The sequence below is a fragment of the Diceros bicornis genome, chromosome 14 (genome assembly GCF_020826845.1).
Source record: "Diceros bicornis minor isolate mBicDic1 chromosome 14, mDicBic1.mat.cur, whole genome shotgun sequence".
NCBI lineage: Eukaryota > Metazoa > Chordata > Mammalia > Perissodactyla > Rhinocerotidae > Diceros > Diceros bicornis.
The window spans coordinates 29403437-29422521 of NC_080753.1; the positions used below are offsets into that span (position 1 = coordinate 29403437).

The 19085-nt window shown below is 48.5% G+C and overlaps 1 protein-coding gene across 5 annotated transcripts in view; it reads right to left on the reverse strand.

Moving 5' to 3' along the window:
- PPARD (peroxisome proliferator activated receptor delta) overlaps positions 1-18604 on the reverse strand; it is a 76583-nt gene extending 57979 nt beyond the window's left edge. Inside the window, exons 1-3 of one of the 5 annotated variants that reach the window (XM_058554524.1) lie at positions 18498-18590; positions 16083-16190; positions 14390-14473 (exon numbers count right to left, since the gene is read on the reverse strand). The gene's annotated coding sequence lies outside the window, so the exon portion shown is untranslated. Of the gene's footprint in view, positions 1-14389; positions 14474-16082; positions 17553-18497 lie in introns of those variants that run through there. The other 4 variants (XM_058554525.1, XM_058554527.1, XM_058554526.1 and 1 more) reach the window with 4 other exon arrangements.
- Between the last annotated feature and the right edge of the window lie 481 nt (positions 18605-19085).

The following is a 19085-nucleotide window of genomic DNA, read 5'->3' on the forward strand; positions in this document are numbered from 1 at the left end:
CAACTTCTCAGCCAAGAGTGGAAGATTATCTACAATAATGGCTCTATCCTGCCGCCCTGGCCCGCTCCGGCCAATCCCAGCCTCACTGCAACTTCCTATTGGAGGCAACCTTCTAAAGAGGCTCACAATAATACCTGCCTCCTGGTATTCACGCCCTTGTGTAATTGCCTCCTGACCCACAGAAACTGCAAGATCATAAATGTCGTTTTACGCCACAATCACATCTGAGCTGTTGCTCCTTTACTCACACTTGCCCTTCCCACAACATCTCAGCCTGCTGCAAATTCTGCCCAGCCTGCAAGGCCCACCTCAGATGCCAATGCTCACCCCAAGCCTTTCTTAAGGCTCCATCAACTAGTCTCCTCTGGAAACCTTCCCCTCCTCCCCACGATGTTCCCACACATAGCTCCATCACTGCCTCTGTCGCACTGTATCATTATCAATCTGTTTATCTGTGTGCAAAATGATACGCGTCCAGGTTACTCATTGCAGCAAAAGACTGGAAATCACCTGCCCAACCATGAACAAATAGGAGAATGGCACACCCATACAATAACAGGTGAGGGAGCAGTGAAAAAGAATGAGGAAGCTCCAGAGGTACTGGTATGCAAAGATGGACAACATTCAATACGTGAAGCAAGGGGCAGACCAGTGAGTATAGCAGATAGCCATCTGCCTGGAAAGTACTGACGTAATGACAGAAAAGATAAAGGTGCAGGCTCATAAGTGAAGGTGGCTAAGAGGGCTGCCTCCACGAGGGGCAAACAGGCAGCTGAGAGACAAGGGAGGGAAAGAGGGAATTCCTTCTGAACTTTGTAGCATGTCAAGAATTATCTATTCAAAAATGAACAGCTTTGAAAGACTGAAAGCTTTCCCCCTAAGATCTGGAACAAGACAAGGATGTCCACTCTCACTACTTCTATTCACTACTGTACTGGAGATTCTAGCCAGGACAATTAGGTGAGAAAAAGAAATAAATGTTATCAGGATTGAAAAGGAAAAAGTAAAACTATTAGCAGATGACAAGATCTCATACAGAGAAAATCCTAAGAAATCCACTATAAAAAACCTATTAGAACTAATAAGTTCAGTAAGGTTGAAGGATACAAGATCAATATATAAAAACCAATTGTATTTCTACACACTAGCAATGAACCAAGAAGTCCAAAAGTCCGAAGTCTGTCTAATAAAAGTCCTAGAAGCAGAGGATAGAGACATTGAAAATTTCCTGGACCCCAAAAGACTTGTCTTCAGCAATTAAGGGCCCTGCAGGAAGTAAAGAAAGAAGACAAATATCTAGATATCCTGGTGATATGTCTGAACTCCAAGAATAAAGAAAATCCTTACATCTTTCAGAGAGGAAAAAACAGATTACTTACAAAGGACCTAGAATCCAACTAACTTCATTGTTCATATTGAAACATGGAGCAATGACCCCAAAATTCTAAGGATTCTACACTCAATCAAGCATGAGGGCATGATAACCATTGTACATGGGTGGGGATGTAAAATGGTACAGCTGCTATGGAAAACAGTACGGTGGTTCCTTAAAAAATTAAAAATAGAATTACCATATGACCCAGCAATTCTACTTCTGAGTACAACAGAATTGAAAGCAGGGACAAGAACAGATATTTGTACATCCATGTTTACAGCAGCACATTCACAATAGCCAAAAGGTAAAAGCAACAGATGAATGGATCATCAACAGATGAATGGATAAACAAGATGTGGTATATACATACAATGGAATATTATTCAGCCTTAAAAAGAAAGGAAATTCTGGCACATGCTACAATATGAATGAACCTCGAAGACATTATGTTAAGTGAAACAAGCCAGTCACAAAAAGACAAATACTATATGATTTCACTCATATGATATACCTAGAGAAGTCAAATTCACAGAGACAGAAAGTAGAATGGTGGTTGCCAGGGGCTGGGGGAGAGGGAAACGAGGAATTATTATTTAGTGCATACAGAGTTTCATTTTTGCAAGATATAAAAAAGTTATGGAGATGGATGGTGGTGATGGTTGTACAAAAATGTGAATGTACTTAATGTCACTGAACTATACGTTTAAAAAATGGTTAAAATGTTAAATTTTATGTTATGTATATTTTATAATTAAAAATAAATAAATAGCCAATAAACACAAACAAACAAATAAATGAGTGAGGGCATGGTGCAGCCACTTTGGAAAACAATTTGGTAGTTCCTCATAATGTTAAACACCAAGTTACCATATGATCCAGCAATTCCAGTCCGAGGTATATTCTCAAAAGAACTTAAAGCATGTGTCCGCACAAAAGCCTGTAAATGAATGTTCACTGCAGCCAAAAAATGGAAATGATCCAAATGTCCATCAAATGATGAATGGATAAACAAAATCTATTACCCATACAGTGGAATATTATTTAGCCATAAAAAGGAATGAAGTACCATTACATGCTACAATATGGATGAACCTTGTAAACATTATGCTAAGTGAAAGAAGCCAGACACAAAAGGCCACATACTGTATGATTCCATTTATACAAAATGTCCAAAATAGGGAAATCCATAGGGAAGGATAGTAGATTAGTGGTTGCCAGGGGATGGATATGGAGAGGGTGGTATTGGTACTAACTACTAATAGGTATAGGGTTTGTTTTCAGGGTGATGGAAATGTTCTGGAAGTAGATAATGGCGATGGTTGTATAACATAGTAAATATACCAAAAACCACTGAAGTGTACATTTTAAAGTAGTGAATTTATATCGTGTGAAGTATATCTCAATTTTAAAATGCTACAGGGCCGGCCCCATGGCTTAGGGGTTAAGTGCTCGCGCTCCGCTGCTGGCGGCCCGGGTTCGGATCCCGGGCGCACACCGACCGTACCACTTCTCCGGCCATGCTGAGGCTGCGTCCCACATACCGCAACTAGAAGGATGTGCAACTATGACATACAACTATCTACTGGGGCTTTGGGGGAAAAAATAAATAAATAAAATTTAAAATGTTACAGAAAAATACAGAACATAATATAAATCACTCACATTCTGCCTCGTGGCTCAGTGACTCAGAAGCTTGTCCCTGTCCACGCCCTCCTGCCCTACAAGACTGCCTGTCCTCCTCCACTTCTGTGTCCCCTGGCACTCCCTGGCTGCTCACCAGCCCATCATCTCCTGACTTCCCACTTTCTGACTCCTGGGCAAGGCCTGCCCCTGCCTCACAGGACCAACCCCCTTCCTGGCAGGTCTCCACCACCTACTCAGACCTACCCAAGACCATCTGGAGGCTGACACACCAGCCCCAGGAGTCACCCCAGATGAGCTGCCCAATGGCCAGGACTACGGTTACAAGCGTGTGTCAGCTGAGGGATACAGTTTCACGTAGGAACTTAATTATAGCTTAGGAGTGGAGGAAGGGAGAGGAGCAGTGTGGGCTTTGAGGGGACATACAGGAAGCTAACCTGCTCTGCCGTCCAGAGAATATCTGCCAGGTCTAGCCAGGACTGGGATCGACAGAAAAACAAGTACGATCCAGTCAGGCCCACAGGAACACATGGCTTATGGAAATCATCCTGTTCATAAGTGTGAATTCCTGGCCCCGCCACGCAACACCAGCCTGTGTGCAGACCAGAGTGGCCCAGAAAAAAGCTGAGATGCCAAGTCTCACTCACCTTCAGGGCTCAGATAGGCCTTCTCCTCACCTATCGCCAGAGATCCCATTTTATTTTGCGCATAGCTTCTTCCTCCCGGAATATCCCATCTTCAATTTTCTCCTTGGCTCTGAGCTGTTTTTCTAGAATGGAATCTGAGCCGTCGATCCTGAGGATGCTGGGAATATCTTCCCGATGCCTGACTACCATGCTCAGATCCCTGCCTACTGCCCAGGGAGGAGCCGTGGAGCACCCATGGCACACAGGTGTCAGTAGCACATGGTGGCTGGGTATACCAGATCTGTCAAACCACCTGGTCTGGGCACTGCCAGGTAGGGAAAGCACACGAGGCAGAAGTTCATGGAAAGAGCAGGGCCTGAGTGGAGGAGTGTATCCCATCAAGACTTATTTCTTTCTCCTCTTTTTCTAACCCATATCCAGGCCCCTTATTCTCCAGGCCTCTTCCCAGTCAGCTTGCTTGCTGACTGAGCAAGAAGTCCCCGCAATCACCTGCTACCTGACCTACCCCCGCAACACATCACCCAGTTTCTTCTCACTGCTTCAAGACAGAGCCAGAGACTCAGGCCCTCCTCTTTGTCATTCCTCCCAAGACCCCACCCCCAGCCCAGGCATGACCCTTCCCATCTCCTCTCTGCGTACCTTTTTTCCAAGCCCCCGAGAGGTTTCTCCGTAAAAGCCGTGGAAAGAAACCTTCAGACTGGAGGCGGTATCTTTTTCAGGGTTTGTATGGAAGAAAAAAAAAGGCAGAGGGGAGCGTAGGGAGAGCAGATGGCAGCGGGGTGGGGGCAGGCACAGGCGAACACGGATGGGGAGAGGCAGAGACAGACTTCGTGCACCTCTCTGCCCTCCACCTTTTAAGCAACTACACCAATGAACAACCAAACGGCTCTTCCCAAATGCTTCTCTTTGGGCAAAATGCCTTTCTTTGCTCACTCACAAAGGGCAGGAAAGGTCAGAGAGCAAACAATCATAATGAAACCACTCGAAAAATGGGAAAGGCAAGTCATAAAACTGAATGTCAAACAACGTCCCATTTTTGAAAGAAAAAAAATAGGTATACACAGTCATAGTAAATCTGAAAGAACATAACAGACCAAAATTTACGGCAGTCACTATGGATGGTATGATTACGTATGACTTCTATTTTCTTCTCAGTGCTTGTCTTTTCTAATTGTCTACAATAAATAAGCATAGTTATATAATTAAAACATTTTAAAATGAATTAAAAACCACACACATGGAAATTCTTGTGCCCGAGTGTCAGCTCCACATTCTAAAAAAGACAGCTTTCCAAATTCCCACAATCCTGGCCATTGGTGGCACTTGAATAATTCTAAGCCCCCAAATACAAGTTTCCAAAGGTGTCTTTCACTGTTGCTAGCTAGATAAGCAGCTTGCTGGCGGCAAGCCCTTCCTCCAAAACCTTGGTCCCAACTACCCAGAACCATCTGGCAGTGTCTGCACCCATGGCACACAGGACCCCGACCCCTCCAGAGCTCATATCCAAAACCCAGAGCCTCAGAAAGGTGCAAAGGTAAAAACTTGACCTGGAGGCTACTGAAATCTTCAGGCTGGAAGACTCCTCACCTCACCTGGCTGCCTCTTCCAGGGCCCATGCAGGGGCTGGCGGGGGTAGACTGCAGGCAGCTGCCACGGGAATTACCCTGTGGGGTCCTGCAGGCAATCAGCAACTGGAGTCAATACCTGCTCCAGCCAACACGCACATACAAAGAGGAAGACAAATAGTCTTGAAGTTCTGTTCAGTCCAACCAACATTTACTGGCACCCCTCTATGGTGCTGGGTGCAGCGATAAAGGTCCAGAGATGAGCTAGAGATAAAACAATCAGCACTCAATGAGCACCTCCCCTGTGCCTTCACATGGATGAGCTCTCTGAATCCTCCAGTTATCTCTGAGGGGTAGGGAGGGTCTATAGTTATCTCTCCTGTTACAGACGAGGAAGCCAAATGGGATAAAGTGCCTTGCCCAAGGCCACTAGCAGAACCAGAATTTAGTCCCACACAGCCTGGCTCTTAACCACTGCCCCATATTCCCTCAAAGTTCTTATCCTCAGAAATAGCCAGTGAGCTAGAAATACAAAGAGTGCCACATGCTACTTCCTGTTCTGTTCATTCCCTTCTGAGAAGCCAAAGAAATGAAGAGTACAGCTGTCCCTCTGCCCAGGATCCCTGGGCCGACAGCTGGCCTGAGGAAGGACCATCAAGGAAGGTGGGCATAGTCCCCAGAGCTCGGCCAAGGCCACCGCTGAAATGCCACCTATGCCTTCCCTGTACTCCAACCCCTGCCTCTAGCCAGGAAGTGGCAGCAGAAATAAATACAGCTCTCTCAAAATAAACCAGGGATGGAAAGGTGCAAGAAAGGAGAAAAACGTAATGCCATTGCTGGTTTGAGCCCAGTAACTCCTGCTGGTCTAGGTAGGGCTTGTGTTGCTGAGCAAGACAGGTACCAAGAGCCCTGATTCTCCCTCAGCCTCTGCTCACAGCCTGCAGATGCATACTTGCACACATTTGCACATGCCTGGAAAGGCCAGGCTAAGGTGACATGAGCAGGAAGAGCAGAGTTACTAAACTGAGAACAGGGGCTCCAAAGGGCTCAAACCCCAGCTGTCATTTGTCAGCTGTGTGACTCACGCAAGTTGTTTAACCACTCTGATCCTATACCTCCTCATCTGTTACATGGGAATACCAATACCCACTTCTTGCAGGCTGGTGTTAGGGCAAGTGAGCTCATCTATGGAGTAACACCTGCCCCATGGGAGAATCTGAATAAAGGCAATTTCCCTTCCTTCTTTCTCTCCCTACGTGCACATCTACGCCATCTTCTCCTTCTCCTCTCCCTTCACCAGACTGAAAGCAGGTGGATTAATCACTTGGAACAGAGACTGGTTTTTTTCTCCTACAAGTCCCTCCCACCCTACGTACCTGGCCCACCAGCTGGCTGGTTATTTCTTATGGTTCTAAGGGGTTGCTCACTGCCTTGAAGCAGATCCAGGGAGCCACTAGGCACAGCCACTCTCAGGGCCTCCTCTGCCCACTGACCTGGAATGAGACTCCGCAGGGGGCCAACATTTTGCTTCTGCTCAGTGACCAATAAGAGACTCTGCTCTGCTCGAAAGCAGGGAGTGTTCACTGAAGTCAATACCAGTCTGGCCAGTCAAGCAGGTAATTTTCAAGCTGGAAGAATTAGATGCAGCCAGCCATCCCTCTGTGGGGAGGCCCTACTGTGTGATGACCAAAGACATGGGCTTTAATCATCTGGGTTCAAATCCCAGCTCTGCCACTTATTAGTTGTGCAGCTTTAGGCAATTTTCCTAACCAGTCTGAGCCTCAGCATCCTCATCTGTAAAAATGGAATGAGTCCTACCTCTCAGGGTTGTGTGGATTAAACAAGGTGATGCATGTAAAGTGAATAGCACAGTGCATTCAACACATGACAGCCATATTCTACTCAGCTACTGGGTATCTACTGGCTTCTGTTGAGAATGAAAAGGGGATTAGACACAGGTGAGCCCCGCTCTTGAAGAACTCACAGTCCAAGAGCAGAGCCCAGAACACAGGCGTTAACTCCACCATAATACACCACGACAGGTGCCAAGCTAGAGGTGTGAGAAGGGAGCCTTACCAGACCCACAGTGGAGGAAGAGGGGAGAAGGAGGCAACTGGGAAAGACTCTGCCAAAGCCAAAAATCTCAGCTGTCTCCACTGAGCTTCAACCAAAGGGAGGGGAAACAACTGGGAAAGGGGTCCTGGAGTGAACATGTCAGCTTCAGTTTCCTTCTATAGATGTCTCACTGCTGCCCCATGAAATGACTTCCCAGACAGGGCTCTGGTGTAGGCTAGAGCCAGGGCCACTCTGTGGGAAAAAGGCCACTTAGGCTAGCCATACAGTCACCCTTCCATCCGACAAGTGCTTAGTGAACACCTCTGCACAAGGCACTTCCCCATCAAAGAGCCCATTTCTGGGGAAATGATCTCTGATCATGGCTAATGAACACCCCTTGGGACTGAGGATGTGACCATGCATTGCAGGCTGCTCCCTTGTGACTAAACGAGGTCTCTGACTCATACAGAACATCAGATGGATGGACCAGTTCTTTCTAGTGAACATGGAAAAGCAGAAAAGAGGGCAAGGTTCAGGCTGCAGTCCACAGAGAGAAAGCAGCATATAGGGAAAAGCTCTGGGAGTGCTAAACCAGCTCGAGAGAGGTACTCCTTGGTTATCTATACTGTGCTCAGGGTGGGGGTACAAAAGTGAATCAAAAACAGATGGTCCGGGCCGGCCCGGTGGCTTAGCGGTTAAGTGCGTGAGCTCCGCTGCTGGCAGCCCAGGTTTGATCCTGGGCGCGCACCGACGCACTGCTTCTCCGGCCATGCTGAGGCCGCGTCCCACATACAGCAACCAGAAGGACGTGCAGCTATGACCTACAACTATCTACTGGGGCTTTGGGGGGAAATAAAAAAAAAAACAACAGATGGTCCTGGTGGTGCGGGAGAAGACAAGGCTACGCCAGGCTTGCAGAGAAGAGAGGCAGGCCCTGCTCTGGGTGCAGATATGCCTACTAGGTCAGGGAAATGGCTAGAAAACAGACTAAATATTTTTCTAAAAGGTGACACACTGAAGGATATGAAAGGGAAATTGTTAAGGAGATGTTGTAAATACACTGGGGTGTTAAGATGCCAAAAAGAAAAGTCACAGGCATCACACACTGTAATCTAGTATAAACAGGGCTGGATTAATACAATTTTGACTGGATGCATTATGCAGTTTGGGAATTTATTTACCTAGTGATTTTCACTTGGTAGATAGAAATATTATCAATTTGTTTATTACCAAAGAATTTTTATTTTTCAATGACAATATATTTGCTGCCATTATTTAAAGCAGGTTCTAGGCAGAGTCACCTAGGACTATAACATTGGGGCAGGGACACAGGCATGGAGGATTTAATCTGTGGCGACAATGTGTACCTGGCCCCCAGATGACAAAGAATCTTACCATGGTCCACTGACAAGACTATCGTTTTAGAAACATACCATAGCACTACAACTGTCATGGGGTCACTATCTAGGGAGTGACTTTTCAAGCCGGGCTTACTTGACCTTTGGGGATCTCATTCTTAGAAATCCAAGCAACAATGTGAGGACCTGGAGGAGGCAGAGTCCTGAGGTCTGGAATGGCCACTCCCAGGAATGGGAGGTCTGTGAGTGCCAAGAGCCCAGGTGAAAACCATAAATGTGCAGTGGACCCAGCTCGTGTGCTTTCTTTGTCTCCGACAGCCCCCAGCCACCCGGGGCGGGGAATGGGGAAGAAGGGAGGCTGTGGTGCTGCTCCTGGGAGGGAAGGGTAGGGAGACGGAGGACTGTTAAGAAAGCATTTCAGGTGGGAAACTGTGGGACCCGCACTGTGAAGACCAGGAGGGGTGGACTGGAAAGAAGTGGCAAGCTTGGGGGCCTGGAGGTCCTCGTGGGGCTGAGGAGGAGGGTGATGGAAGTGAGGACCCCCAGAAACCATCCCAGAACTGCCTGATATGAGCAGCCACCCTGAATTTGTGGGTATATAGCTCCACACCACCACTGACAGTGGAACTGCTTTCATGATTCAGAAAGAGGAGGTTGCTTTTTTCCCCCCTCATCTAATATTTTAAGCTGACTATGTTTACCTGCTGATATTCCCTAGGTAGGTATGATGTGACAAATATTCTACAGAAAGGAACTGAGGAACACAGGCATAAAGACAGAGTGGTGGTGTGAGGAGGGAGAAAGGAAAGATGGGAGGGAGGGGCAAGAGGCCACGTGAAGCAAGAGATTTTCTAGTACTTCAGGGTCAATGGTGATCTGGCTCCCAATCATGTCTCTGACCTCATCTCCTTCTGTTCTCTTCCTCCCTCACTCCGCTACAGCCACATTGGCGCCCTGACTATTGCTCAAAAACACCAGCCGTGTTCCTGTCGCAGGGCCTTTGCATTTGCTTCCCTCTGCCTATAAGATTCTCCCCACACATGGCTCACTCTCCTCTTTCAGCTCAAATCTTACCTTCTCAGTGAGGCCTTCCCCAAGCTCTCTATTTAAAACTGCCACAACCTCTTTCCTGCTTTATTTTTCGATACAGCATTTACCACCATCTGACATGTGATTTACTTAATTCTGGCTCCCTCCCCTTTCCCTACCACAATCCCCATGAGAGCAGGAGATTTTTTATCTGCTTTGTTCACTCCTTCATCCCCAGAGCCTAGAACAGTGCCCAGCACATAGGAGGTACCCAGTAAACGCCTACTGAATGAATGGAAGGAAGAAGAGTGGAGGGGAAGATGGAATTAGAGCCAGATTCAAACTAATCCTGGATGCTCAAGAGTCTAAAAGAAACCCTTTATTACTGATCTGATTGAAGGCATGGGGTGAGTTCCAAAAGCAAAGATCAGATACTATCCGAGGCCTTCTCTTTTGCTCCCAAGAACTCCCTAAAAGGTTCCCCCAAAGAGCATATTGTCTCAAATATTAGTCTGGAAAAAGGGTGGACCTAGAATCTCCAACTGCCATGAAAGGGATGCTCTAAGATTGCCTCAAAATAAGAACAAGGATCAGCCAAGTCATCACCTTTGCTTGGAGGCGGATGAGCCCTGTAGTAGTTTCCTGTTGCCATTGTAACCAATTACCGCAAACTTAGTGACTTAAAACAAAACATTTATTCTCTAACAGCTCTGGAGGTCAAAAGCCCAAAATAAGTTTTACTGGGCCAAAACCAAGGTATTGGCAGGGCCGGGCTTCCTCCAGAGGTTCTAGGGGAGCATTTGTTTCCTTGCCTTTTCCAGCTTCTAGAGCTGCATTCTTTGAATTCCTTGGCCTCTTCCTCCATCTTCAGAGCCAGCAATGTAGCATCTTGCTGTAGTAGTCACACTGCCTTCTTCTGTATCACATCTCCCTTTGCTTTCCTCCTAAAAGGACACTTGCAATTGCACTTAGGGCCTACTCAGACAATCCATGATAATCTCTCCTTAACAGGATTCTTAACTTAATCACATCTACAAAGTCCATTTTGCCATATATGGTAGCACCCACAGGTCCCAGGGGTTACAGCCTGGATATCTTTGGGGGCCACTACCCAACCTAACAAAGATACTCCAAGAGTTTGGAAGAAACACAGTTCAGACATCTGGTCCACAGGAAAGAAGAGTCAGATTGGGAGTCTTGGCAGCATCCTGGATCTGGGTCTTTCTCTTACTGTAAATGCTTGCTATTAGTGCTGGCGCTGAGAAACCCTGTGCTAGAGGAAACAGAACTGGAGGCGAAGAAAGGAAAGTGAGAGTTATGAACAAGGAAATGTTTTAGGCAATTAAGGGAAACTGAGGAAAACCAACCTTGCTTGCTTGTTTGGAAAAGGGGATGATGAGTAGAGCTCTGGGTTCTGGCAAACTCAAGGATGGCCTGTTTGTGAGAGAGTGGGCCAGCAGACTGCTATGTATGCAGGGCAGCCTGCTTGGCTAATGCTGCTGTTGGGAGAGTAAAGTTGGCTCACACTTCCATCAGAGTGGGAGCCAAGGAACTCTGTGCCTCTGAGGTCACAACTCTTGGATAAGGGAAGTGCCAAAAGTAGTGATAAGGATCAAGGAGTTAGAGCAGCTTACAAATGAAAGCAATGAAAATCTGTTTTTAAATATCTATTAGTATAATAATATAGAAATAAACTTAAGCAAGAGGTGGTTTTCCCATAACACGGGGGAGTCTCTCCCTTCAGTAACCTCTTCATTGAGAGAGCTCTTTCAAAGCTATGTCACTAATAGCTGTGGAGAATTAAGTAATGGTCTCAGGAGAGCTGCTGAGATGACAACAAGGCTGGGTAGAAGTTAGGCTTTTAAGATTGGGCTCAAAAGAAAAGAAGGGGTGCCGGCAACGTACTTCCCAGAACGCCAAAACTGTTTAACAGAAGATGAAGACTCCCCTTTTCTGAGGCTGGGCTCCTGGTGCCACAGCCTGTAAACCAGGGAAGGAAATGGTTCAGAAAGGCTTTCTCCCTGAGCTCACCACCTGAGGACCAAACTCAGTAGAAAGAGGACAAACCAGCACTTACTGAGGCTCATTTTAATCACTAAGTCACGAACCCATACACTAGAGCTAAGAGTCACACCCAGGTTTGCCCAACCCCAAATCCACTCCAGCTCTTCCCATGGCCTCTTCTCAGAGAGAAAGAGCTCCAGACACAGGGCAAGGACAGCGGTGCTAAAACCCAGAAGCCAGGGCCCCAGGGAACCACAAAAGGAGCCAGCTCTTTGCTAACGCTGTAGTCTTATAGAGTCTTCTCTCCGTCTCAAGCAGTTCCTCCAATCTCGACCTCCTTCAAATTCTTTTAGGGCTGGCCCCCTGGCTTAGCGGTTAAGTGCGGGCGCTTGGCTGCTGGCGACCCGGGTTTGGATCCCGGGCGCACACCGATGCACAGCTTCTCCGGCCATGCTGGGGCCGCGTCCCACATGCAGCAGCTAGAAGGACGTGCAGCTGTGACATACAACTATCTACTGGGGCTTTAGGGAAAAAAAAAAATAAATAAAATTATAAATATTAAAAAAAAAAATTCTTTTTGCTGTTTTCCCCCTTGACCCCCTTCTTTTCCCCCCTCTTTCTCCCTCTCCCTACCATTCTCTAATTTGTCCCCCTCTTTCTCTCAACTTTGTTGTTCTGAAAAACAGCTATTTTTCAGTAAAAATGTCATTTATGATCAATGTAATGGGTTTATTATTATTATATTAAATGAATTAACAAACTAGTGATTTTTTAAAATTCCTCAGTTTTAATTTCTAATACGGTAAACAAAAGTTCTTGGGGACCTTAATAATTTTCAAGAGTGTAAAGGGGTCTTGAGGACAAAAAGTTTGAGAATCACTGTTTTACAATATTCGAAAGCTGACTTCAAAATTAACCAGCTTACATTCAAGGCCCAATCTGAAACCCAGTTTCTTTAGGGACAAAGCAAATCCTCAGTGATGACTTGCTCCTCTAAGTGAGTACCCCTGTACAGCACCATATTCTTAGTACCCACCAGCTCTCTAACATTTTAAAAATGTTTTTGTGCATATGTCTTCTCTCCCCAACTAGGTTCCACACACATGGGGCAGGGGCAGCCAAGGACCACATCTGAAACATCTGTCACAGCACCTGGCCCACACAAGTGCCTCAAATGGAAAGACTAAGATGGCAATCCCCCAGTTTTCTGAGATTAACACTAAACAATCTGACAAAGCTATAGCCTCATCTTTGTCAGGGGAAACTAAGAAAGAAAACTTCTGGCTGGGACTGGGAACTCAGAGTTCAGGTACGAACCGGACAACTGACCCCTGGACACGCACAACTGCTACCACTGTAGCTAGCTGCTGCTGAAACACATGACAAAGCAAACCAACTCGAGCTCTTCTGCTCCGGGGGAACTCTACCTCACCCCCTCTCAGGGAACCTCAGACCCTCCCAAACTCCCCTTCTTCCTCCTTCACATTTCCTTCAGGGGAAAGGACTTGGTATTGGTTTAAGAACAGGAGGGGCCCCTGCCTGAGGACTTCCTGCAAGATCCACAAACAACCTGACTCCAACAGACTGACAGACACATGGGCTCAGCACCCTATTTGGCAACAGGAAAACCCACAAGGTGTTAAAGGCAGAGAAAGGGAAGTGAAGCCCATAAACAGCTACTGAAATCACTGAACTTCAGAGATTAAAACAAATGAGACAGGAGCCCCACGTTTCCCCTGGCCCCTAGCAGAGACCCCACCATAGCCTGGCCTCCCAAATAGGAGGAACAATGAACATCGAATTCCTGGAGCTCCTCTTCTGAGAGATTACAAAACCTGCCAGGCATCCTGAGAACAAACAGGGAAACAGTAATGGGAAGCCCAGAGCATTGTTCACACTCTGGTGAGGACCTGCTACCCCATCAGAGATAGAAGAAACAATTCTGTGTATTATGCCCAGCTCTCATACACGCCAGTAAACTACAGACCCATGTGACAGGGACTGAATCTGTGTTTTTACTATCATCATTTCCCAAGTGCCTAGTACTGTGCCTGGCACAGTCGGCACTCAAGAATGTCTGTTGCACAAATGAAAGAGAATGATGGACACCATCTTTGTGGCCTGGCACTCATATGGGCAAAGAAGAAAGTCTGTTCATTTATTCACTCCACAAATATTTATTTAGCATCTCCTCTGTGCCAGGTACCATCCTAGACACAACAGGAAACAAAATAAGTCCCTGCCCTTGTGGAGTTTATGTTTAGGTAAAAATCTCAATGCTCCAGAAAAAACTATGTAAGCCACTGACATTCAATAATTATTTAATATGGGCCAGCCCCGTGGCTTAGCGGTTAAGTGCGCGCGCTCTGCTGCTGGCGGCCCAGGTTCGGATCCCTGGCGCGCACCAATGCACCGCTTCTCCGGCCACGCTGAGGCCGCATCCCACATACAGCAACTAGAAGGATGTGCAGCAATGACATACAACTATCTACTGGGGCTTTGGGGGTAAAAAAATAAATAAATAAATAAAATTAAATAATAATAATTATTTAATAAGTGCCCGCTATGTGTGTGATGAGTACCAGGTGCTATGACAGCCACCTGGGATCTGGGACTCAGCCCTAGTGACATTACTTCGTCTTCTGGGCCAGGATCCTAAATCTGAGACATGTCCATCAGTTGTCAGAGGCCTCTGGGTAAGGAAAATGGGATTACCTCTTTGGTGCATCTGTCCTCATCTGTTGGCGAGCAGAAGCCACTGCGTGAGTACCACGTGCATGCCCAAAACACCACGCAACACTGCAGGATTGAAAAAAACCCAACATCTTTAGCCGAGAGGCACCAGGGGTCAGAAAAGCAGCTCTAATAAGTTATAATTAAACACTAAGGCCGGCCCCGTGGCTTAGCGGTTAAGTGCATGTACTCCACTGCTGGCGGCCCGGGTTTGGATCCCAGGTGCGCACTGAAGCACCACTTCTCCGGCCATGTTGAGGTCGTGTCCCACATACAACAACAGGAAGGATGTGCAGCTATGACATACAACTATCTACTGGAGCTTTGGGGGAAAAACAATAAATATATTTAAAAAATTAAAAAAAACAAAAAAACACTAGGGCTCAAAGAGTGCTCCTAAGACAAACTGGCTCTTCCTCTGTCCCTCACACACACACCCTGAGATGTTGTTATTCTGAGCCTGAGTCAGCAAATATTTCCCAATCCTGGAAGTAGTCTCTTCATTTTCAAGTATGCAGACAATGGCTTTGCTGATCTTACTAGGGTAGGGCAGAAGGAGCTGGCAAGGTGAAGGAGCTGGAGCCCAACACCCACCATGGGTGGCAGCTCACAAATGGAGATGCCCTGAGTCATGCTTGATTCCTTGACCAAAGCCCCATGGAGACAGGACTGGAGTCACACCCTAATCACCAGCCTCTGAGTTATGAAGGCCAGGAATCATCTGCCAAGGAAGAAGACCTACATGTCTGAAACCTGATGCAAGGAGCCATTTCCTCCCTGCCAAGCTCAAGCAAGTGCCCAGCTCTCCTCTGATGCCGTGGGAGCCAGTTGCTGCAAGGAGCTCCTCCTCCTAGATCCAAAGGCACAGAAAAATGCTCAGGGGCATCAAACCATCTGCAAGAAGCAGCCAATGGGCAATCTGGGACAACATGGCACAGACAAGGGCATCACGCACAGAACTTCTGACACGACACAAGCAAGAGCCTGGCAGAGCAAAGTCCATGGAGATACTGGGTAGGGAGGAAGAAGAGAGTGTTCCCATCGTGGACAATGTTGAGCAGTGGGGCAGCTCCTGGCACTTCCAGGACCTACCAAGGGAGTGAAGGAGGGCCCCAGTTTAGCTTCCCAGCCTGGTAGGGAACACCCAAGGAGGTGGTTCTTGGTGACAGGATACAGCTGAAGCCTTTAGAAGGGACAGGTCCAATTCCTCCTGAGAGACTGGAGCTGCACTGTCCCAGGACATGCCAGGATCTACAGGCTCTGAGAACAGCCGCACAACAGCCAGGACAGTTGCATTGTATCCAGAGGCCTGCTAGCTTCCCAGGCCAGTGCCCCACACTGGCTGTCCTCTCACCTTGGGGAAGGGACCTGAAGGACCACAGGTGTGCTAGAAGGTTGAATAAGGCAATTATTCTTGAGTGGGCTGAGGCATACCCCAAAGATGGAGGCAAGCAGTGGTGGAGAGGCAAGGAGAAAGGCAGCCAAACAGAAGAGCGGTTTGTTAAACTAAGGAGTTGATGGGCTACACCATCCGTAGAGTAACATCAGGGGCCTATCTGCCCACACCTTTGAAAAAGAGAGGCGGGCTGACCCAGGCGCTGCAAAAATCACTGAATGGGAACTTGGTAACCGACAATCATCACCACCTATGCAGAAGACAAGGGAGTTGACAAACCGCAAGAAACTATCCGGCCAGGGCTGCTGGTGCCCAAGCTGCTCCACAAGCACTGGGCTTGACCTCTTCTCAAGCCCTTCTCACTCGCCGCCTCAGTGGAGAGTACTCCTAACGGGTAAGCAAAGACAGAAGAGAAGCAAACTGCTCACGAGTCAGGTGAAGTCCTGGGCAGCCAGAGACTGAACTAAATTACCACCAAACACACACCCTGAACTTCATCAGAATGACCTATTAAAACTCCTTTTGGTCCATTCTACCCAAATCCCCCTCAAGTGCTGCTTAGGATGGGGCTCAGGGGTGAGTAGAGAGGGGACTGGCTCAGCCATCCATGATCCTATTCCTTTCACAGACAAGGCTCAGTGCATAAGAGTATTCCAAAACTTTAAAGTCTGGTCTAGCTGGTTCAGTTGGCTCTCCACCACAGCTCCTGAAGGTTGCCAATTCTGTGTGCAATTCTGGCTCAAAGACAGAGAGCACGATCCTCAAAAGAGGAGACCTAGAAACCCAGAGCCAGGTGAAACAACAGGCCTTCAATTCTAAACTTGAGAGTGGGTCACGCTGTCAGAATCCTCCAAGATCAGATTGGGCAGAAACAGAGGATATGTTATTTCCTGAAGATCTCTCTAGGGGACCTGCGCCAAATAAAGGAGCTCAAATTGAAGGCATCTGAAAAGAACTTTCTGCCTGGCAAGAAGATTAAACACCCAGACACATCACAAAGGTGGTGGGCTCTCCAGCCCCAGAGAGGATGATCTCCGTGACTGGAAGCAACTCAGGTTCCTCACACGGACTAACTAATGCAGCCCCACAACCTGCCCAGGCAGATATCGACCTGACGCCCCATGATACACCTGGGCAAAGGGAACAGAACTTCCGTGTCATCCTCCCTCTTGGATCCACAGGAAATTAAGCTCCCAAGGGAAAAAGAGGGAGAACCTTCAAGAGAACCTACCCAGTGACTGACATAAGAGGCCCTGACACATTCAGTGGTCAGAGATGCACAAGGGAAAATCAGCACCTGGTGCAAGCCACCAATAATAAAAGGGACAGACACCTGCCAGCCCCAGGGCTATCAGCTGGCAATCTATTTCAAAACTCAAAAGGAAAAAAATGTTCTGGAGCTAGTACAGAGGAAAACGGTTGAGGACCAAAGGCATTCTCTGGGGCATAGCTTCTGGAGACTTCTCTTAGCTCTTGGGGATGGGGCATAGGGTGGAGGGTGGGAATGAGTGCTGAGACAGACTAAGGTATCAGGGTTTAAATGTATTCGAAACATCCAGAGAGGAAAGACACAGAGCCCTGTTTCCTGGAAGGGGAAAAGAGTTGGACGAGGCCTCCAGCTCTACCCCTGGCACACACCCAACTCAGCAGCCGGTCTCTCCCTAAGAGTTCCTGGAAATCAACAGACCCATAAAGGGGAAGTATTAAAGCTGTGATCGGAAGAATGGTCTACAAATTGGACATCATTCCTGATGCAACACCCCACCAAATTCCCCCACACAGACATACCTGCTATTTACCACATTCAGCCCCTTACTTCAATCAGAAGCTGAACATCTCCACCCCACCCTACCCCACCCCACGGGCTTCTCAACTGCAAGCCAAGGGAAAGCAGAGAAGCGTGTGGAGCTAATGCTTCTCCCTGAAGCAGAGACAAGCAACTGGGAGGGAAGGGGAGGTGGGTGACAGGAATGCAGGGGATAGGGCTGATAACAAGGAAATCAGAAGAAGGGGCAAAAACACGACCTCCGGGAGGAGCCAGGACAGGAGCGGCTGAGGTAGACAGGGACTGCAGGCAAGGGGCTGAAAAAGCCTAATACCACTGCGAGGAAGACGATGGGGAGCGGTAATACCGAGAGGGGTCAGGCAACGGGGGGGAAGGAGGGGACAGGGATGGGAAAAGACAGCAAAGACTGAGAGGGCAAGGATGGGAGGACGAAGGCAGGACACAAGGATAACGAGGGGGCCAGAGAAGATCCCCAAGGAGACCCTGGGTAGACAGGGCAATGGATTTGGGGACACCAGAGAAGAGATGAAGGAAGAGGTCAGAGGCAAGGGGAGTGGGAGAGGACCCCGAGCCTAAGACCCGGCTCTCAGAACACAGAGGTGGGAGATGATGGAGCCACGAGGCCCAAGAGGGGGCACAGAGTCGCCTGGGGGAGGACAAACAGCGATGGGGGTCCAAACGGCCGGGGGCGCAGGGGCAGCGGGGCGGGGCACCAGGACAGCAACGGACGAGCGCTGACCGGCTCCGGTCGGAGCGCCGGGAAGCGGCAGCGGCTCGGTCCGGACCCCTGCCTCTCCCCCACCCCACTCCCCGCCGGGCCTTGCGCCTCAGCCCTGGTGGCCGCCTCAGCCCGGGCCCACCGCTTCCCTCTGCTGCTCGCCTACCCGCTTCCCCCGACCCGGACGGACCTGTCCTGGCCACCTCCCACGCCACCTCCGCCGTCCCGCAGGCTCCGCAGGACCCTCCGGCTGCTGCCAAAACTTTTCCCATTAATCCCAGCTCCGCGACCGCCGCGGCGTCACACGCTGCGCGGCCCAGCCCCGGCCCCGCCCCGCCAGCGCGACGTCACCGCGCAGCTCGCCCCACCTCCTCCACGCCCCTTTCCGCCCGGCCGCGGCCAATCACCGTGCCTCCTGGAGACCCCTGATTCTGCCACTCCGCCCACCGCACACTGCCCTTGGCCCGCCTGCAGCGCCCTCTGGTGCCGGATGCGGGCGCGGCGGCTGACGGAGGAGCTGGGAGGGAGCGCTGGGGCCAGTAAAACAAGTCTGGCAAGTATCACAACAGGAAATTTAAAGCTAGAAGGGAACTTAGAGGTCATCTAATCGAGCCTCCTCATCCTTCCAGTGAAGAAACAGTCCCAGAGAAGGTGCGTGACTTGCACTGAGAAGCAGTGATGAGGCTAGAACCCGGGTCTCCAGACTCCACTGGAGGAGACCGCGCTGCCTGTAATTTTAATAAAAGAGCTTTCCTCCCTCAAGAGGCTTTTGCAACTA